The sequence below is a fragment of the Drosophila takahashii genome, chromosome 3R (genome assembly GCF_030179915.1).
Source record: "Drosophila takahashii strain IR98-3 E-12201 chromosome 3R, DtakHiC1v2, whole genome shotgun sequence".
NCBI classification, from domain to species: domain Eukaryota; kingdom Metazoa; phylum Arthropoda; class Insecta; order Diptera; family Drosophilidae; genus Drosophila; species Drosophila takahashii.
In genome coordinates, this window is record NC_091681.1 from 28,994,591 (window position 1) to 29,017,688 (window position 23,098).

The following is a 23,098-nucleotide window of genomic DNA, read 5'->3' on the forward strand; positions in this document are numbered from 1 at the left end:
GTACTTGGCGGCTTTGGTAATCGTCGCAGCAGTCAACGGAACGCAAGTGTTGTAATTAAATTAACAATTTTTCGGCTGCTGTTCGGGGGCTTCACAAAAGCTGCCAAAAAAGCAGCACTCGAGTTGTAAGGGAGTTGCAGCAAGAGTAACTGCCACATTTACAACATCTGTTGCAATGCAAATCGTCGCCTGTCAAATTTTCTCTTCACGTCTTTGGATTTTGTCTTCTTTTTTTTTTTTTTTTTTTTTTGCCGCCTTAGAGTTTACCTTCTTATTTTACCCCTTTTTTTGTAATTATCTCAATTACTTTTGGAATTTTCTTCATTAAGTTGAGGTAAATTTGTAAAATGTCTTGTGTGGACAAATAGTTTTTAGTAGAAGGCCGAAATAATAAACTGCTTAGATATTTGAAAACATTGAAAATTCACTTATCTTTACTGCTCCACTTTTCCTAAAAGTTTCCTAACTTTTACACGAAAATTCACAAATTTCAAACGACGCCCAATGTCTACTGCCAAGATACTGGATACCCCAGAAAGAAAAAGACCGAAAGACATAACTATTAATAATGTCCAGTCAGCTTTGCAGATATTATGCAATTACGGAAAAAAAATAACTTAGAAAAAAAATTAATTAAACACATAAATTATGCACAAGACGCAGAGCAAAACTGGACAAACTTAATAAAAACTTGGTTAACACATCAAAAGACCACTATCAGCAGACTACCGTGGAATCGGCTAATAAAATGCAGCGAGTATTTAATTGTGCGACAAGAAAAGTGCAAGCTATTAAGATAGGATTTAAATGTGGGGTAGAGCTTTATCTTAAACGAATAAAGTATTAACTATTTTAAATATTACTGCAGCATTTAAAAAATTTTCGCTTAATCGCTTTACTATTTGTGAGATGTTTATTATTTATTTTATCTTATAGATTGTCTTTAATTAAATATGCAAAATCAAAGGCAAACGCCCCACTGTGCAATGTTTTTTTTCCAAGTTGATTGGCGCGCTGCTTGTGCTTTGTAGACCGAAACCCACCGTTAGGCGGCGCTTTGCATTAAATTAATTAACTACTTTAAATTTTAATTGCACCTTTGGCACAAGCTCTCATCTATTACCCGTGCATTTGGGGCTTAACTTTCGCCTGTCTATCGAATCGGCCTGACCGCCAATGATAATGGTAATAGTAATGATGATGATGATCACGATGACGGCGATAAACGTTCATAAACTGCTGCTCCCGCGGGCGCCTGTCAATATGGGATGGTATATCCTTGGGGCACCCGACTCCTGGGGGGCAGATTAAAGCCGAAGCCACCAAAAACACTGCATTACATATACACACAGTATCTGTAGTTGGCCATCTGACACTGCCACTTCCACAGTGTCGGGTTTTGGCCAACGGGCACACCTCTTGTGCTGTCATTTGCCAGCGATTTCTAATCGATTTTCCGGCAAACAATAGTTGTTGCATTTCGCTTTCTGGGTTTTGTCAATATGCCCCATTGTTTGCATCCCGTACCGGACAACTCCGGAACTTTCACACAATTTTCACACTTTTGTCCCGCCGATTCTGTTCATTAGCATGGTCATATAATTTGGTAAACTCTATAGCTCGATGGGTTCCGAATCCGATCCCCTGGCTGGTCACGCGATAATGCGGCGTTGACCGCCGGAAGTTGGGCAATTTGTACACAATTTGCACGATTTTCAGCTTTTCTTTGTTTATTGCCAGACGGCGGCGTCGTCTTCGATGTCAGTTCTGGCCACTTGTTTGTATATCGATCTTTTTTGTTAGTTTATTGTATATAAACCGTGCGTCCCAAATAGCCGACACGGCACGCCCTTTTCCGCATTACTTGACTTGCATTAATTTCGCTGTTCAATGCACTTTTACAAAAGGCAACATCAGAAATAGACGGTTTCCCTTGGTGCCCCCCGAGTTTTTGCTTTTAATGTGCCAATGACTGCACGATTGTGCGATTACACACTGCAATCTGTCAATGCATCCAACCAGAGACACTTGGATGGATGGATATATATATAGTATATACATTTAGAGGAGGGTATAGAGTCAGCCACCCCAGCAATCGATAGTTTCGCGCTCCGTTTTGTCAATCTCCCAACATCCGGTAAACGTTTCACTTTCGTAGCTCTGATTTATTTTCATACGAAATACATATTATATTTATTATGTGCAGTTTGTCAGCACCTCGCCGAACCAGCTTGTGATTTTCATTTTATTTTACATTATTTTATTTTTTATTTGGAGCTGCGCCCACCTGTGTGCCACTCTTTATAAATATATGCAAAAATACGTTTAGTCGATAGTTGATAGGCCAAAAATGGCGACGCAATTTAAAAGCGCATTGCTGAATTGCCTTTCGGCTTTGTATGGCTTATCGGGAGTTGTTGGCTGATAACCAAAAGCTTGCCTGCCTAAATGTTTTCCATTTAACTTGGCCAGTTGATAATTGTTTGCATTTCACTGGCTGTCATTTGATAAGATTTTGCCGGATGATTACTCATACGCAACGTGACACAGATCCCAAACAAGGTCCGACTGCTAAATGAATGCGAAATGAAAGTGGGAAGGAAAAAAGCTGAAGGTATAGCACTTTCTACGTAGTTTCAATGCACTAAGTGTTATTGGAAAAATTTAATCAAAATTATAAAATAGTTTAAAGTTTTATCAGAAATGTAGAGATTCACAATTTTGTTTGTTGGTTAACAATTTTTATAACAATATTATAATAGATCCTAAGTTTTTCTAAAAACGTGTAAGTTATATTACTGTGTAAAGTCTTTTCAAAACTTTTGGTATTTTTGAACCAACTTTTAGCTTCAACTTTTTCCCATAAAAACATACTTTCTTGATAACTTTTCCACACCTGGCGAAATTACATTCCCTAGGGCAATGTAAGACGACATACCCTGCCCATTTTAGGGGTGTGAAAACCGAGTAATAAAGCTACACTTCTGCAGCTAACAAGATGTGACAAATTTTTATCGCATACTCGTACGTAACCGCAGAAAAGAGCTGTCAACACAGAGCCAAAGACACACAGGCTTGGCATGAGGGACCCCAGAGTGTGTCTTCTTTTTCCCGGGGCTCATGATCTTTGACATCCCGAAAACAAGCTCAACCACCACAAGCACTCACATACCCAGCGTACCTAGGTATATATATAAACTTAGACTATATATATACCTAAAGCTATATGGCCCGCAGCTTTGTTTAGTTGTTACGTTTTGCCGGCATAAAGACAAAAAAAACTTTCACTTTGTCATCAGAGAGCAACAGAAATAGCGTTAAACATTTTTTTTTCACTTTTTTCTACAGCTGCAACAAAAGCCCTGCCGGCCAATAGTAAAAATATGAGCAAATAATGAGCTTAGAAAATTTTACGATCCAGCCATGGGGCAATGACAAAAGTGAGAGAAAAAAGGGGTAAAGAAAAACGAGGGAAGTATACAGAAAATATAAAGAATTATTAAATAAATTACCACCTTTGTTTTTACAAATTGATAATATTCATTTAATCTGTAAAGAATTGTATTTATTTAGAAAGCGCTGTAAAGCTAACATCAAAGTCTTTTCAAATTAAAAATATTTCATTTTATAAATAAAAACAAACAGGTCTATATAATATCTTCCTTTGAAAATTGAATAACGAAACAGTTTCGAAATTATTTTCTGTGTAGGATGAACTGCATCGAATTGTATGACGCAAAACGGGGAGACTGCGACTGCCAGTTGGATTTGGCACTTCTCAGCTCGAAACCATGACAATTACGACTCAGGGCCGATTGACGGCTGGCGAGTGAGCCAAATCAAATTGCCGATAAACCGGCGATAGTGTGAAATGGCATGGTCGGAACCCCTGGAGATACTTACTACACACAGAGAAAGGGGGAGGCAGAAAGTAGAGAGGGGAGAGTGACAAGCCGGTAGGAGATAGCGCAATCACGGATGGTTCGGTTCCACAACCGAAATCCAAAGTTCGCCCCCCAAATGAATTATGAGCCATGACGCTTTTATGGTCTCCAGCCATTAAAACTGATTTTTTCATTGTCCGGCTTTTGTATTGTCCAGAGTGTTTTGACCAGGAAAGCCAGGGCACAGAAGAAATCGGCTTCGCCAATGTGAAAATAATCAAAATGGCTTTATGGCTTTTAACTGGATTTGCCTGCCTGCCTGCCAGCAGAGCCGAAAAAAAAACTCAAAAATTTGAGTTGGATGGTGTTGCCAACAGCCATTTGAACCGTTGGCAATTGGCACGAAAAGATGCGTGAGACGTCGCCAAAGATGGTCGATATTGAGTGGGCTTTATGGCCAAGACTAAATGCCAACATTGAGTCTGCCGCTGTGAAAAATTATAAAGTTATCCGTTGAGATCATTAGACAAGCTGAAAAAAGTGTTTCCTCAGAAGAAGACATTAGGATCAAGCAAAACCGCTTTGCTTTTGATGATCTAATTGGCAATAAATTTAATTGTTATGTAACTTTTATGTCGGCATGAGAAATTAATGTAAAGAATTTGAACTCTTAATTATCACGTTTTCAGTCGGGTAAATTTTATTTCAATTTTTTTTGAGACTCTAACTTTATTTTAAAGCATTTTTTTCTAAATAATTTTCTTTGGTCATATTTAGTTATTAGTTAAAGTGGATAATAATAAGGCTGTTTTCGTGTTAAACTATCTGAGAAGTCTTCTTTGAAGAGTTCACACCAGTTCATTTTTACCAACAAAAAAAAATAATTTAAATTTAATAACATAAATATCCCATTAGAATTTTCGTTATCTTAGAACCACTGGCCAAATAAATATCATATCCCCACTCTTCTCTGTGGTGACCACATACATATCTACTGTATCCCACCGATCGGCCCACAAATAGACAGCCCAAAGTGGACGCCTCCAAAATGACAGAAAACACGCGACAGGTGAGGCCCACGTAGATGATTTATTTTTAGACAGGACTTCGGTGCAAATCGCTGGCACTTAAAGCGAATTTAAGCAAATTTATTAAGGCAATTATTTGATTGCGGCAAATGTTTAGGCGCCTTAAGTGCAAAAAATACGAGATACAAAGTGAAACAACAACGAGTTGGTTGCCAAATATGGGCAAAATGACAAGTGGTTGAGACCCAGACGAGCCAAAAAATAAAAACAAAAACTAAATATTTATGTAAACTACACATATTTATGTGTATAGTATAATCAATTTAACTGTCTGGGGATTTTCAATTTGCCGCTTTGATCGGCTCGGATCGAATTTCATGCTGTTTTTTTTTTTTTTTTTGTTTTTCAAACAAATTTACATAATTTTGTAGGATTGACGGGGCTCGTGTGTACTTGTGTTTATGTCTAGGGTGGTTCGTCCACATTTGGCAATAGCCTCGTTTGTATACAGACCCAATTCAATTCGCATTCAATGCGAATTCAATTGAAACGTATACGGCTTCTTTGACATTTTGTATTTCATAAATGGCCTGATGGTTAATTTTTCTACAGTCCCCGATTGTCGCATGGATTATTATGTTTGTGATCAATTTATGGCTCTGACATTTGGACCGACATATATGGGCCGAGGAAGCTACGAGTGTGTGCTGTCTGCTCTGACAATTATTAATGGCAAACAGTTTAATTTAATTATGGGAAAAGTCGTAAGACTTTTCATTATTAGTCGTCGTTCAACCATTAGATATAAATTGCACAAACCTTTGCCTCGGACACCTGCCAACGGCTTCCGGCAATCAAATCTTAGTTAATTATAGTAGCAAAAAAAATATACAACTAATTAATTATTATAACAAGTAAAACGTCAACACAACAGTGAAGGTAAGGAAAATATAAAAAACATAATTTGCATAAAATTGGTCAAACAAAAAATAATTGCTCATATTAACAGCCATCAGTGTTTATTTTTAACCTGGCAGCAGGTGTAGCCATCAACTATCAACCGGCAAAATGCAACTGACACTTTGAACAGAGTTTTCATCGTGCAAATATTAATAACAACTTTTCACTTTTCGCACAGCGGAAAGTGTCACTCAAAGTCAAGAGAGGAATGATTTTCCGTACGCTCCCCGTATCGACCAAACAATTTTGACGTCAATGGTAAAGTGAGCCTCAAGGATAGTTTTATTTGCGAACCCAAAGCCACAACCAAAGCCAAAAACTGAAATAAAAATGCCAAAAACACCGAACAAATTGAGTAGTTTAAAACCAAATTAATGGCCACGATTAAGGCTGCCTGTAGGTTTAATATCAAATCGGTTTTAAAATTCGATTCAAGCTTTCATTCATCAACTTGGACAGGCGTGAAAGTGGAATTCTTTTTGGCAGGCAAATTTATTTGAAGTTAAATACCACAGATTGGCTGGTAAAAAGCGTTTAAAGCATATAAACCTAATGACTATTTGCAATTAAAAATAAAAACCAATTAAAATAAATTGATCGATAAGACTCTTGAACATGAAACTTGAAATAAGTATTTTTGAAAGGCTGCGAAAAAAGACACAATAATTAATAAGAAAATCTTATAATTCCATATTCTTATAGAACTTCGAACAATAGAAAGTCGATAGTAAAAACGGTATTTCCTGCAATACCGAAAAATCAATCTCGTCAATGCGGCTGACATGTGTGAAAGTGAAATTCCGATGTGCTAATCAAGCTCACAGCAAAGAGAAAATGGCATTACACAAATAGAAAGAGAAAGATATGTATTGTATGGCCGAGAGGGCGGGACTCTGATAAGACCAACGTGGCTTCAATCAACTCGACTTGGCTCTGAGCAGACAACTGTTATAAACCGCTTTTAGGAATTTGCCGGCAACGCCTCGGTTTTTGGTTTTTTTTTTCTCCTCCAGTCGGATCTCTTTTAATGTGCCATTGTTTGGCCAGAGATTTCCCAAGGCCTTGCAGCGACTGAAACCGCGAATGAGACATAAAGCTGCCATCGCCTGGGCTGTGAGTCTGACTAAACTGTGACTAAATGCAGTTAAAGCCGGGACCAACGGACAGCGACAGCTGTACTTTTCATAATTACCAGCTATTAAAATCTTGCCAGCATCTAAAGCCAATTCAAAAGACCGAAGGCTGTCCGTGAGTCGGCAGCTGATTTTCAGGGAAGTCCGAAGTCGAAGCCAAAGAGAACCTTTCCAAAAGACAAAGAATTGGCCAAGCAAAAAGCATAAGCTGAAAAAATTAATTATAAATTTTATTCAAAGTTAAAAGCCACAAAAGTCCGCCCAGCTGTTGTCCATTATTGTTTTTTGGCTGCTCAGTTTCGATTGTGTTTAATAATCAGATATTGCGCTCAGCTTTTGCGGTTACTGCTGCTGTTCGATTGGCAGACAATGACCTTTTAACATGCCGCTTCAGTGCTCACTCAAGTGGAGTCTTTACTTATATACATATATTTTTATATGGATAGTGACTTGCAGTACGAACATGTACATATAAATCTCAAGTGTATATTCAATTTGAAATGCATTTTTCGCAATTTGTTTTAGCAGTTCGTTTGCATGATCTACCCTGAGTCGTGATTTGCAGTGGCAAATATTTGTCTGTCTAATTTCAACATTAATTTCTGCCATGCAAAACAACACAGAAAACGGAGCGAATTAATTGAGCTGGCGACTTTGGAGCTGCCGCATTTATTTATTACAGTAGTCGCATATTTTATTTTATAAGCTTTTGTATTCGCTGTTTGTTGTTTTTCAGCTCCTTTATCTTGTTTGACTAGCTAGCCAGCCATGCAATCTCGCTTTTACACAGAAACTAATTTGTATATGTGGTTTTTATTCCATAATAAAAATGGAGAAAACAATAATAAATTATTTAAAGGGGTTATTTGTAGATTTTACAAGACCATATTTTAAAATACAAAATTTTCTTTTATATCATAGTAAAAATTAGATTAATACCCATTGATCTAACAAATGATTTAATGGGGTTATTTGAAGATTTAACAAGACCATATTTTATTTTAAATCATAGTAAAATTAGATTAACAATAGGTATTGGAAAAACTATTTTAAATTATTTAATGAGGTTACAATGCCAGGTTTTAAAATACATATATTTTTCACTGTGCACAGGTTGCCATTGTTGCCATTTATTTGTTGTCTGCAGCTTTATCGATAGTAGCCTTGGGAGCATCTATCGCCGGGTGTTGTAATTGCCCGTCTATTAATAATGATTACCAGCGAATGTGAGTGCGAATGCGATGCCTGGACGTTGATTAGCTTGGGTTCTGACATTTTCTAGCATCGAGTCAATGCTATTTATGTTCCTTATGTTGCTCCCTGCTATTTATAGACCTGATTCTAAACACGTATTTTAATGTTGCCACTCTTTGTTGGCGTTGCCTTTGCTGCTGCAGTTGCGTTTTCTGTTTTGCCTGCATGGGAAGTGCATTGAAATGAAATGAGTGCAAATCAGCAGCAGCAGTGGCAGCAGCGGCAACGGGGCGTATGAGCAACAATGCACAGAAGCAGCGGCAGCAACAATAACAAAGCCCTGCTGCCTGGCATAATAAACAGCTGCAAAGTAGCACGAAACGGCAGCTGGCTAAGGAAGACGGCAAAAAATGAAAGCCATCTTCGGTATAAAACAATCGAAGTGGCATCACTCTTTCTAGACTGATCCATCAAGCGGAATGTGGAGCCATTTTAATCGGAGTAAATAGAGTATATTATATTCACATAGTTTTAAACTTTACAGATCATGCTTTAATAATATTATTTTTCTTTGATAAGATCGCTTGTTTATCGAAGGCCATTACACACCTCGTAACTTTTTCCCATTTATTTATTCAATGACAACTAATTTGCTTAACGATGCACATGTTCACTATGAAATGTGCATACTTTTTACACCAACTTTTACTGATAAATCTCCCCACTAAGTGCAACAAATGTAATAGCACCCGCAAACTGGCAAGGGCATGGGAAATAAAGTTATTATTTCGAATGAGCTGGGCTGCGGTGGCCGTTGGAAAAACAACAGAAGCGAGTGAAAATATTTCAACTATTTTGCGGTGCAGTTGCAGCCTGGTTATTGTGTAGACTTGGTAATTTGCATGCCAAAAACGCAGCAAAAACAGCAAACAAAAAAGCCAAAACAATAAACTACAAATTATAAAAATGGAAAAGAAATGCGAGTGGCTAATAAGCAACACGAAAGAGCAGTGAACTTTTGCCCGTGGAAAGTGAAAACTCTGGTGATGTAAATAAAAAACACGAAGGGGAATTTGGAAGTGCTCGTACTAAAAACATAAAACCAGAGGTTCTTTAATCACATTTACGATCTGTCAACGAGAAAGTGTCCGCAAGCCATCTTTATTCTCTTTTCTTTTTTTTTTTTTATTAAAATATTTAATGATTGCGTTTTTCTTGTTGTTGTGGTGGCAAGAAATATTGCGACCTGAAGCTGGCACGTTTTCCATCATTAAAAATTATGATTGTGTCGTTAATGCAATGCTAATGAGATGCCATTACGGTTATGGCCCACACATTGCCAAAAAGTGAAGATTTCTCTTGGGCCATTGTCTACGCCAACTACTCTCGGTCTGTGGGTATAGCCCAGTTATTAGCCATGCAACAGCGTTGATAATTAACACCTTTCGGCGCACTCACACTGCTATGTGTATTTATATATATGGTTATATATATAGCCATTTAATTAATGATATGGCCGACGTGCAAGTGACAACCACGTATCTTGGCCAGTTAATACGAAGGCGGAAATGTGCGGCGCTTAGTCAGCAGCCAAGATGGCAGCGTTGACGCATGCAAATTAACCAACGAAAGCCACAAACAATGCAACAGGGTTAATAAATAAGATTTAGTTAAAATATAGTTGGGCAGAGATGCAGTTAAAAATATCAGCACTTCCTGTGCCTCATGGGAAAAAATATAGTAAATTAAGTTTCAGGATTATGATCGATTTAACGTGAAACGTAAGCAACAAGCTAGTTCTCGCTCCCTCTAATTAGTATAAGTTTTTTGTTAAATCAATACAAATAAATTCTTGAACAATAGCATAACATTAAATTATATTCCCACGATACATGCTATTATTTTGGCCACATCTGTTTTAATAGCCAGTAACTAACACTCCGAGGTATTTAATTTATTTACGAACCCTGTAGTGCCCGCTGATTGAGGTTCAACAAACTTCGTGTTGCAGGTTGCAGGTTGCATGGCCAAGTGGACAAACGGTGGCTAGTAGTGGCTAGTGCCGGTGGCCAATGGGCAATGGCAAAAGTGGCAAGTGGATGGCTAGGCTAACCAGCGGAGCGGCCAGCCCAAGCACTTTGCTTATTAAAGTACAACAGCCGTCGTACATCAGGCGAAATTTATTATGATGATGTTGTGTGCATAAAGGCAGCAACAATAATAATAATAACAACACCACCGTGGGCAGGTAACAATGAGGGAAATTTATTATCGGTGCGGCATCGAACGGTTTTGGTTTTGGCTTTGGTTATGCCCGCCAGCCACCATGAAAGTTGCTTTTGAACGGAAGGGCCGGCAATTGCACTCTAGTGATAGACGCCGAACAAAAGACAATGCATTCAAATTGTAATTCTCTCCATTTATAAACACATTTTTTTTGTTTTGTTTCGTATTTCTCCCCCATTTTTCCGAAAGGGCAAGCTCTGCGTTGGTGTTTGTTTTAACCACAACACTTTCCTTGGAATGGGCAACGTGTCGCATAACCCGGGAAACGGGAAGAGCCTGAAGGCTTCAGATGGCAGGAGAGATGGAAGGAGGACTACTGACCACAACAAAGCTGTCCAGCGGCCAAAAGAGATAGCCTGAAGGGCCCGAAGGCGATTGTGGTCAAGACACCTGGAACTTTTACAAGTTTCCGCTATATAAGTTGTAATATTTAAAGCCACCATAAAATATATACCTTTAATATTTTCAGTTTTTCTTAGGATTAAGATATAATCATTAATATAGTGAAAATTTCTTATTTATGACAAACAAAGAATTTAACAACCAAACAGGAAATAAAAATCACTTCCCCAAACTAGGAAATTAAAAATGTAGTGTTCTGACACTCTTTAAATTTTAAATATTAAGCTATTTTTAAATTTTTATAACAATTTTATGTATTTAATTATATTATTTATAAATAAATTAAATGTTTTTAAACTAAGCAAATAACATTTATTTTAAAAACCCACCCACAGTTTCATGTTGCAATATTCATAACACCCACTTTTATGGTTTTGGCCTATCAACTTTATACCAATTCTTATTTAGATGAAGTGATGTATGATAATCACGGACACAACGCCTTTTTAACTATAGTGTATCAAAGGTAATACTATACCAACGGCAAAATCTGCAAAAAATTATATGGCTGAAGGGGGAAAAAATGAGTTGCGGTTACATTATAAACGGGCGACTGAACAACAACCGCCGCCAACTGCTCCAATCCGAAGAGATCTGTCAGTTGGCCGGGCAGGGCAACCTCCAGCGAAGGGCGCCAGTATGAAATTTGCAGTCGCCCGAGGCTATTTTGTGGCCACACTCAAAATATCTATACATATTGTACACAGAACAAAATGTTATCACTCTCATCTTAGGAAAAATTAAAATCAAAATAAATTTTGATAATAATATCTCTATTTTAGATCAAATTAACCTTGTAACATAATCGGTTAATATCTTTGATACTATTTTTCCCTGTGTAAAATCATAAATAAAAGAGGTTATGGAACAGCTGACTGAACGCAATCAAAAGAAGCTGAAAGTGCAGCTTGCTGATGGAAGAGAGACAGTTGTTAAGAGCACTCTTTATATGCACATAATGACTTTTGATTGCCATTTGCTTATTTGGAGCATTATTTAAGTTTCATTAACAAATACTAAATTGCTTTCGAAAGTACACCACTGAGTGCGCGAATGAGTGAGTGAGTGAATGAATATGAACTCGCTATTTGCAGACAGCTGCGACAACGTTTGATTGACGCCGTGGCCAGTTGGCCAGTCAGTCGAGGAGTTGGCCAAATGCGTTGGGTAGAAATGAACAGCCAACACTTTCGCTGGCATTTCTTTTGGCCCGGCATTTCTATAGAGATTTCACGTGCCAGCCAAAAGGCAGAAATATTCATTTCATTAAATTTAATATTTTCATTAGCGGACTTTCAGATTGTCAGACGGATCTGCCAGCGGAGATAAGCCTATCCGAAAAGGGGTAAGCAGCCACAATGCTGACATTATTGTGACGGCCGGACGGGGATTTATGTTTTAATTACCAGCCTCCTTTTTATCTCTTGGCGAGTGAATGAAAGTGCGGAAAGCTCTTCGACAGTCGCGAAAGGAAAGGATAATGGGGGATCTGACGGATGGGAATGTCTGTCAACTTTCCGAGATGTCTGGTCAAATTTCTTAGTAACTTAAAGTGTTTGACAAAAGTATTTGACTAAACGATTTAGTTTTAAAATATAAGTCATTAACAGCTGGACAACTGAAACATATCCGTTTCATATTAAAATAAAATAGAATTTGTAAGTGCTTTACTTCACCCTGCGAATTTATAATTAAATCATAATTGCACACGTCTTAGATAATACTTTAATTCTCCCCAAATATCCGTCGAAATCAATTACGTGTTTCGAATGGGTTAATGATCTCCAAAAACTGGTGCGTTCACCTTGCCTCCGGTTTTCGATTGAAGATAAACGAAACAATCAAAAAATCCCAGTCGAACAAACGGAAAACAAATAAGTTCGTATTAACTTTGATCTTTGTTACACAATCGACCGACCGACCGCTGACGCAAGTAACGAAAATCAAACACCGAAAATCGAAGAGGTAAAAGCCCGCTCGCATGACCAAGGAAATCGATGTTCGGCGTTCGATGTTCGGGGCGACTTTGGCTTAGGCTTATATGGCCCCGGCTTAGTTCCGGCATAATTTAGCACCAATTTCTATTTGCTTTTCACTTGGCTAATGGGACGGCGTTTATGCGCCAATACCTAACACTGGCACCAAAACAATTGGCCTGGCCAGAGACCGTTCCAGAAAAAAGGTCATGGTAAAATTGGTAAAATTGAAACTGAAATTGCACAGCACTTAGAGCGCGAAAGTCGGCATTGTTGCCGCTATAAGTAGTATCTGCCAGATACAATCGCACCGAGGGGCCAGGGCATTAAAACTCAAATTGCATTGCCATGGCAATTGTACAAATGGCGCAGCAACAGCAGCAAAGTACACAAAACGAGGCAACTATTTTTCTAGCGCCTCCCCAAAAAGCAAAAGTTATAATTGCCCCAAGGAGGGGGTTCTTTGAGCAAGGGATTTCGTTGAAGGACGAAGCCAACCTAATCGAAAAGTTTTCCCCTTTTTTTAGGGGGCCCAACCTTAACCAATTTAGGGCGCTTGCGCTTTTGTCCGCCCTCACTGCTCATTTCCAGGACTTCTAATTGGCTTGACATGCCCCCTTGTGGTTTTGTCTGCCGCTAACTGCACTTGGCTATTTGCATTTGGCCAGACTCGAATATATTTGCATTTGCCACATCCAAATAGCCGATGACTTACGGCCCCACATATCGCATATCGTCCGATTCCAACGGCCCACACAAAAAAGCCGGCCAACAGCCAACTAGATTTGTGCCGGTTCAATGTCTGTGTCCATTTTCATTGGCGAATATATTTCACCAGACTGTCAACAGGCAGAGTCATAAAAAAGCCAAAGTACAATTTTCACTCTGGCAATAGAGGTGACATGTCAGGTATTTTCAATTTCCCCTCTGAATAATACAAACTACAATAATTCTCTGACATGAAACCTAAAAGATTTCGAATAATTCCAAATTATTTCTCTGCTTATTATCCCTCATTACTGAATATCAAAAGTCCATATATATATACATTGACTAATATCTATCAATCGATAACCAATAATCCACTTCTAAGCACTTGTGATTTAGTCTGTATATTTAGACCTCTTATCTACAGCCGTTATAAATTCGCAAGTAATCACACATTTTATATTTCGCTCACAGATAGCAAATAAGGAATTTGGCTATAACTTGTCCAAATGGCCAGCTCTATTTTGGCTCAATCAATACGACTTACCGGCGGCTTAGCCGTGTAACCAAACTCCAGAGCCAAGTAGACGAAGCCAATTGTCCTCACAACACAAAGAGTGAGAAAAACTGCGACACTTTTTGGCACTCATATAAAAATATTTAAACTTGACACTCTTTTGGCCATTGTCTATCCGTCTAACGTTGCCCCCGCAAAAGTCTCTGTCTGACATTTGTCAGTTGTTTTTTGGGTAAATTTGCTTTCGGAGCAGACCCGAAAATAATAATAACAGCGACTATGGCAAGACAAACAACAAAACTATGTTTATGTTTTTCGCTTTTCTATGTACTTGGCTCAAGGTTCATGGCTTTATTAAATTGCTTTGGCTAAATAGAGGGGGTTTTTTCGGGGGGAAGGCAGTTCATTAAGTCGTTGGAGCTCCCACAGCGACCCTTTTTGGCATTGAAAGCATAGCCAATTCGTAAATAGGGGGGAAACTCATTTCCAGCTTTGCTTTTTCCATTGATCGATTCCGCCTTTTGTCTTTGGCACGGAAATTAAGCCAATTTAAGAGCAACGCCAACGATGGTCGATTGAATATCTTCTCTGCCTTTGGTCCAACTTTGCCTTATTTTATTTCATTTTATTCCCCCAAAAACTGGTTACGCTTCTTTTTAAGTATTTTTCGTAGAAGCATTTTTGAGTTGTCTTTGGTTTTATGCCCAAGTCATAAGCCAAGATCGCTGGGGGCAATTATTCTAGCTGCTAATTTGAAAAGTGTACGAGCATCTAAGCAGCCATGGCAGCCATAAATCACACACCGCTTAGCCGGACCAAGAATAACTGGCCCAAAGAATTTGCGTTTAGAAAGTCATGGCAAAGTGTTGGGCAAGAAGTCAAGTCGCGTTCACTAATTAAAGAGACGGCACACTGTTACTCAATAAGCAGGAGATTTTAGAAACTTAAGTAACCGTTTAATAGCGGGCATTGTGCGAATTACTTTATGAATGCATCTTTTAAAGTAATCCGAAGCTTAGGAAGTTATAACTTATAAGAATGTGGTATGTTAATGCCTGGTCAAGTTTCGACTTTAAGATTTAATACCGTGGGACAGTTCTAATATAAACTTGAAAAATAATAATAATAATTTCTAAAACATCTTGTTACATCATCTTGTTAATCTCAGTTTAAAAATCCTAAGTACCTATATATTTGGAATTCGTATTCGTATTTAATTCTTATTATTATGTTTACCACTCCCTCTTCAGTTTAAATTTTTTTGTAACTTTTATAAATATTTTATAATCGTTGTGCCACTGTGCTTTTGGGAGTTCCTAGACGGCGCTAACAAATTGGTTTTTTATTTTGTTTGCTGGCCTTTGGGCGAATGGCTACTAGCGCCCAAGGGTGAGCATAATTAGACGCTTGGCCACTTGGCCATTTGGCCACTTCATCTGCGATCTCCGAGGACTGTAGACTGGGGACTGTATACAGTAGGCTGCAGACTGAGGACGCCGGCGAAATGCCTTTCAGGTGCAGTCGAGGAACGCACTTGCCGCATGAATTGCACTTATTCGGGGCATTCGAGAGCCGAGTTAGCCGGCGATTGTGTTCATAAGCACACGGCTAATGAGGCAGCAGCAACAGCGTCGGAATTCCCAGCATTTTCATTAGCTTTTATGTAACACAGGCACATTCAGCGCTTACCTTCGTTTAATGTAATGTATTGTAATGGCTAGAGAACGTCAGCCAAAAGACCGACCTTGCTGGCTTCAGCTTTAGTGGATAGATGATGCCGTTGCCGACCAAGCCCAATTCCGAATCCGAATACAAATCCAAATCCAAGTAAGCCCAAGCCTATTAGAGAGGCGCTGTGGCATTTGCATCATGGCCGTGGCCGAACGCGACTTTAATCGCCGCAATTGAACAGCGAGCCGCTGCTTTACGAGCTTACTGAGATCTGCTGACAGCGGCAAATAATTTCGAGGAAAACGAAAAAAAATAAGGCTACCGCTGGAGAACAGCGGCTTTGGTTTAACAATTCAATTAGATGGGTTCACCTAGGGTAGCTGGCATCAAATTGAAAGAGATACTAGACAACTGATTAGTTAGTTAAAGCCTAGCCTTCCTAACGAAAGGTTAAAGATTTGCCGATTATCTTTTTTAGCGCTCGATTTTTTCAAATAGCTTCTTATTTTCTAACACATCAAAATACCCAAAATACTAACTTTTTGCACGATTTATCTTTAACCTATTATCGAATAAGTTCCAGCAATTAAGTACTTTGCAAAAGACCAACTTTTAAGTACAAAAGCAGTAAACGATTTTCAAAAAAAAAACACAAAGTTAGTGCTCACCTTTTTAGCATCGCATTAAACTTGCAAATTTAGGCAAAAAGACGAAACAAAAAATTAAAGATTAAAGAGAAGAACATCATATTCTTGGTCACGACTTCTTGGCCAACACAAAACCATTTGATGATTTATAGACTTTTGTCACAATAGGGCAAAAGCTGCACAACCAGGTAGTCAGTAGGCAAAAAGTGCAATTTATTAATTTTCAAAATTGAAAAACAACACAAATGCAAGCAACTAATTAGTCTAGTGCATGATAGTTTGCGGCAACCAGTTTCTTTGCCTCATTGATAAAAACAACACAGACAAACTTGGCTTACAAAAACAGTTAACAGATAGCCCCAAACATGGCCATGTGATGCACTGTCACTGGAAAAGCGCCATAAAAGACTTGTTTGCATGCTGGCCAGCCTCTAGACTCGGTTTTGCTATTTACCTGGCAGAGAGCAGAAAACTTGGCAAAAATAATATTACAAAAAAAAACCGAGAAAAAAGGAGAAAAACTATTCGAAAGGCTATTAGAGACAGAGACGGCGATTCAGTGGTTAGCTTTAAATGAGGACGTCGACTAATATCCATGCCGATCGATAAATGCGGCCGCCAATAACTGGAAATACACATCAAGTATACGACGCGCTGACAGCGGCGGCCAAGCAGCGACACATTTGCGGTTCACTGGGTATTTGGGGTGTGTGGATATGGATGTCGGACTTGTTGGGCCCCCGTTAATAGCTGGGCGCAGTCGCTATCTGCTCAACAATGTTTTCCGATGGGCTAGTTAGGGGTTTGCCGCTTGAGGTCTGCGGTTTGGGGTCTCAGAGTTTACCAACTTTTTTTATTCTCCACCTCACATGTCCCTGAATTTTTGCTTTTCCCCAAGTGGAAATATCCTTTCGATGACTCATTCATACATTGTTTAAATAGTATAAGTTTGGGGGAGTTTCTGTGTTTCACAATCAATAAGATAATTGAATGTTTAGGAATTATTAAGGAGTAAAGAAAGGAAAACGAAATATATTAATATTTTTCTTAAAGACTTGAACGTCTGATCAGGACACAGCCATTATCTTAACAATCCACTCTCGCAATTACTTATCGTATACATTGTGGGTTCGTTGACTTATTGAAAAGGCCATGGCTGTGCATAATTCATAATGAAATTGTATAGTACGTGGAAGCTTTCTTTGTGGAGGTCATACATTTTCCGCTTTAACTGAGCTCTAATGCCAAGGGGACACCTTAAGCGGCGCCATATGGGCACAGTAAAACACCAAAAATAAAAAAGTGTACAGAAAAAGCCAAAATTGAAATACGAGCGCAAGAACATCGAAGAATCTGAGAAGCGGACAAGAAGATGTTGTGAGTAGAAGCCCAAGTAGTCAGCGAGCACAGACAAGTGACTGCAAAAAACTTGTCAAACTGGTAAAAGAGCTACCAAAAAAAGAAAAAGAAAAGAGCAAGGCATATACAAAAAAAAACCTTAAAAAATCAACAACAGCAGAGGATGCTGGCCACTTTTAACGACGATGACCTTGGCGACGGCAACAACTTCGCTGGCAACTTGTTGCAACGCTGCGACAGCTGGCCATCGCAAGACACCTGAGACATAGAGAACCGGCACCCGCTGCCTCCCTTAGCATCGAATCATACAGGTGCGTCCAAAAATATAGCTCTGAGAACCTCGTTTTCTCATCCTTAAATTGTGTGGTTAATTAGGAATACTGTTTATAAACAATTCTCGATTCGTTCAACTTACAATTTAAAATATTATAATAAATAAATGATAAACAATAATCACTTAAGATACAAAAAATTAATTGCATTGTCCAAAAAAATATTACACTTGGGAAAACAAAACTTTTTTGAAATTTGCATTCATAAAAAATGTTTTTTCCATTTTAGGTTCGAAAAAAAAAGTTCTTAAGCTCTTAGAGTTGGAGCTCAGCTGTACCTTACCCTCCCTCCTTGAAGGAGATATCTGTGGTTTTTTCTCATGAATTTTACGGTAAATTTAGGTCGTTGCAACAGCAGCGGACTTGTTTACATCGGCTTTTCCCCAAAACGGCAGACTTTGCCAATAACTTGGCTGTCTGGCTGGCTGGTTGGCTGGCTAAATATAGACATAGACAAGCGTTGGCCATGTTTCTGCTTGGATTTCCTGGCCAAACATCGGGCTACTACATCAGGCATCAGCCAAGCCATCAAGCATTGCTATCATCATCCTCGTTGTCGTCGTGTGCAGCATTTATTTGATCAATTTTCAATACACTTTCATCCGTTTCCGTTTCGTGGGGAAGTGGCTTTCGGCCAGCAGCCGGAATTATTTTTGCGGATTTATCCTATTTGGGGCATGACACAAATTTGGCAAACATCTACGTAAATGCGGTTTGACTGAAGCTCAGTTGTCTGGCGCTGCCTTGTTTTCTTGCCAGCAATTTAACAATTAAAAACACGCGCTCTTTTCGGCTTCCACCGGAGCAACCGTCATTAACTCGTTAATCCACGCGAAAATAATTTATTATAATTGCACATATACATTTTTGTTCATTTTCTGCGATTCGCATGAAACATAAAACGACAGACAAGCTCCTTGGTCAGGCCCCGCTTGGTTGCCCAATAAAATGTGTAAGTCTTCTGAATACCCTAACCCACAAAAGGGTATAATAAACTGCGGAATGCTGAGGGCTTAAAAAAATACCTAACTTTGAGTTATCTCTGTTTTTATTTTTATTTTGTAAGATTTTTGTTCCCTTTTTTTAGTTTTAAAAAGGATTTCAAAACACGTAGTTTTGATAGCAATTTTTATAACACTTTATATACATCCAATTTCGGTTTCCTATTAAGTGCGAACCAATCTGCAAAATGTTGATCACCTGACCCAATCAGAGATCTATTAAAGCCACGAGTAATAAAACAAGTCTTGCTGTAAACAAGTTTTGATTTTTAATTACACCCAAAACGAGGTTTTCTATATCTGATTTAGCTAGGGTACTTAAAAAATCGACATTGCAAAAGTTCTCTCTTACCATTATGACACATGGCCTTCTTATTCTGGCCAGTATGACACAAGACAGAAAATTGTTGTTAACTCACGTTGCATTGTGAACTCACCTGCAAAAAAAGAAAAGAGAGATATGATTAGGTATTCAGTTGATTTAAGATAAATAATTAAATGCACGATAAAATTCTTTACGAATTTGTTTATAAATAAACTTTTCCATTCATCGTTTGATTAGATTTGAAACGATAAAAGCTCTTCCTATTAAAGTAAACAATATTTTTAAGTTTCTTTAACGTGGGTTATATCTAAGATAAATAATGAAAAACAATTCATAAAGGTAAAATGATTAGAATTAAAATACTATACAATAAGCTTCTGAATGAAAATTCAATAAAAATCTACAAGTTTTTGTCAATAATTTCCCAAAAACAGGAAAACGATTAATTTATGTGTTTTTCTTAAACGTGTGTTCTTGAGTTTTCCCAATGAATTTCCATGAACCCTTATAAGTAAACGATATATACATTCATGACGTATCCCGTAGCCGAGAGCAGACAAATGTCGTAATTTCTAGACATTTATGATGCCAAATTGTTTACAACAGTTGGCGGCAGATACATCAACATCAAATGCTGGGGAAAACAAAACATATTTTTGGCAAAAGGCCAAAAGGGAGATACAGAGTTTTTTAGGGGGAACACTCGACCAAGTCCGTGCACATTTCAATTTGGCAGCCGGTTTGCATATAAGTTATAACATAGACGGATCATTAGGCAGCTGGCCAGGCAGAGCAACTGAGCACACACTCTGGATTTGTTATAACGCCGAGCTAACCAAGTGTGTATACAAACAAACACATACGAGATATGTATGTGCGACGGTGTGTGTTTGGAGAAAGTCGGAAGCTCAAGGCACAAAACAGCTGAAAAGCTGAAGAAGCGGCAACTGAAGACCCGATGATGATGAAGATGATGATGTTGCTGAATCCCCATCTGAATCTGTTGGCAAACAAAGCGCAAACAGCGGCCAAAGTTAATCTTGGCCATAAAGTGGAGCACACACATGTGGCTATTGGCCGGGCTATTGCAGTTTTTCCTTTTTTTTTTTGCATAATCAAAAGCTCCGTTGAACCGAAACTCATTTATAAAATGTGCATGACCATTATTTTTAATTGAAAATGAAAAAAAAAAGAAAGCAAAAAAAGAGCTTAGCAAAATCGAAAACAATGCAAAAATATTAGTTAACTTTTGCGGTTTTAATTAAAAAGAAAAAATAAAAAAGACGTCCCGATCATTTCTCATGTGTCATGTCTATATTACCACTTGACTTGGGTGGGTCGGATGGGTGGGGTCAAATCTTTCCTGGATCGGCAGCTCCCACGCCCAGTTAAATGACGCTTTAATTGCAATAAAAACCAACAGAAATGCTGCTTACGGGAAACAGCTTTCCGAAGAATAATGGGAAAATAATGCCTCTAATTATCATTAGTAAGTAATTTTAAAGACCTGGGTAGGAAGAAGAACCAACTATGACGTTCCAGAATCTCGCAAAGAGAAAACCAGCCGCCGAAAAAGAAAAAAAAAACTAAAACAAAGATATAGTGGTAAAGGGGGAAGGAGGAGGTACTTCCTACTCCCACAAACGGTTGTCATTTGTCAGAACTGTGGCAGCAGCCACAAGATATAACAGATATACAGCCGCAGTGGCACCAACAAGACATCGGGGAAAAATAGAAAGCCGTCGCGGCGAGAAAGCCAAAAAGAACTTAACACAATTTACACTCACGAACGCTTTTCCTACTTAAGCGTAACCCTGTAGTTCTCAAGGGGGCCGGTGGCACTTTCGGGGTAGAAAAGTGATCGACCACCCAGTGGTCCCTTAAGGGTCAATAGGTGGCGTGTGTATTTTTTACAAGAGCAAAAGAGTTATCGGAGAGTGAACACTTCTATGTGAACACTTCTATATGAGTTAAAAAAATTGTAAAATGAAATTTTTGACAAGTATATAATGATTTTAATAACGAATACAACTTTATTTTGTTTATATAAAAAACCAATTTAAAAAAATTAAAATAATAAAATAAAAACTTAATAATGAGATAAAATAAAATAATAAATGATAGAATTTTATTTCTTTTTATATCATTTATATTTAATAATGAGCAATTTAGCTGCAGCAATATTTTTAACAATAGCGGTGGTTCAGTAGCAAAACGTTTTCTTTCCTTCCATAACAAGCGGATTTTATTGGTGCTTAGATATATAAAATAAATATATAAGTACCTAATTTTATATACATAGAACTAAACAAAAATAATATTAGCGAATGTTTTTATTGCCATCGATTATACGATATCGGTAGTCGCAATATTAATCGTAACGGATTGCCATAACTACCCAACCCCGCTACCATCACTAACCCAACGTTTGCGCCAAATTTTGTAAACATTGTATTTAATTTGTCTTATTGTACATTTAAAGTGTTATATTTTGTTGTGATCTGAGGTGTCGTCAACAGGTGAGTAACACCATGAGTTGTGCAAGTGAAATACCTAATAATGTGTGATATTTAGCCATGAACAGCAACAGGCACATTCGTCGATTTGTTAAAGAGGAGAAGGAGAAATAGTGGTGCAAAGGACTCCTACGTAAGTCTTTTTTCTTTGATATAAATATTTTAGTGAAATTTTCTTCCTTTTTAGATTAAAGCCATGAGATCGTTGTTGCTGCCAGAAGGGGGTTTAAAAAACTTGCGGAGGGTTCTCACGGATGAGTTTGTTGTGGGATTTAATGTTAAAGGCCTTTCTGGAAAAAAAGCCGTAAACTCCTTTACACATTTCTATGGTGCACTTCACGGTAGGTTATTTTTATAACTGTATTTTTTATAATACACTTAGTTTCTTGACTCAATTTCAATCTATTTACTTAGAATGCCATCTGTCTTTAATCCTATTTCTTTCTGTCTTTTTCTGCTTTTCACTTTTAAAACATGGTTTGATGTAAACAGGCTTGTATAACAAAATCTAAAAATATATATTTAAACCCATGCAGAGGGAATTATAATTTAGTCCAGAAGTTTGTTACGCAGTAAAGGAGACCTTTTCAAACCTATAAAGTAAATCCATTTAACCATGTCCGTCTGTCTGTCGGTTCAAGTTTCAAAAGCGTGAAATAAGTCTACATTTAACTGTTGGTTATTCTTATTTTATATTTATGCTTTTCTAGTCACAATTTTATTCCTGAAAGCTGCAAGGGTATTAAAACTTTGGCTTGCCGAAGTTAGTTTCTGTTCTCATTTTATTTTAAAACACTAAAATCTTATTTCTTTTTAGATATTGTTTCAGAATCTGGTAATGCAGAAATATTGATTCCCAAGGCAATTCAATTGCAAAAGAAACGATTTTTTAAAAATAAACCCAAATCAAATAATAACAACAATGAGGAACTCAACAAAATTTGTTCAATAAATATAAATTAAAAAAATAGAAAAATTGTCTACTTATAATACAATAAATTAATTTAACAAAAAGTATTTTTTCTTGGGAAGTTTCATAGCATTCAGCTTTTTTGTATTGAAAACACCAACCCCATTTCATACCCCTTTTCGCCACAAAAGGGACCGATAGGTGGTCCCATATTATACCCCTTTTCGCCACAAAAGGGACCGATAGGTG

The 23,098-nt window shown here is 37.8% G+C and overlaps 1 protein-coding gene and 1 long non-coding RNA gene across 6 annotated transcripts in view; one reads left to right on the forward strand and one right to left on the reverse strand.

The window, feature by feature from the left end:
* Positions 1-23,098, reverse strand: part of jvl (javelin-like) — a 70,011-nt gene that overhangs the window by 11,898 nt on the left and 35,015 nt on the right. The gene's annotated exons all lie outside the window — the stretch shown is intronic.
* Positions 21,635-22,897, forward strand: LOC138913425 (uncharacterized). The gene is made up of 4 exons (XR_011419171.1): positions 21,635-21,942; positions 21,998-22,072; positions 22,127-22,280; positions 22,757-22,897. It is a non-coding gene; the product is annotated as an uncharacterized lncRNA (long non-coding RNA).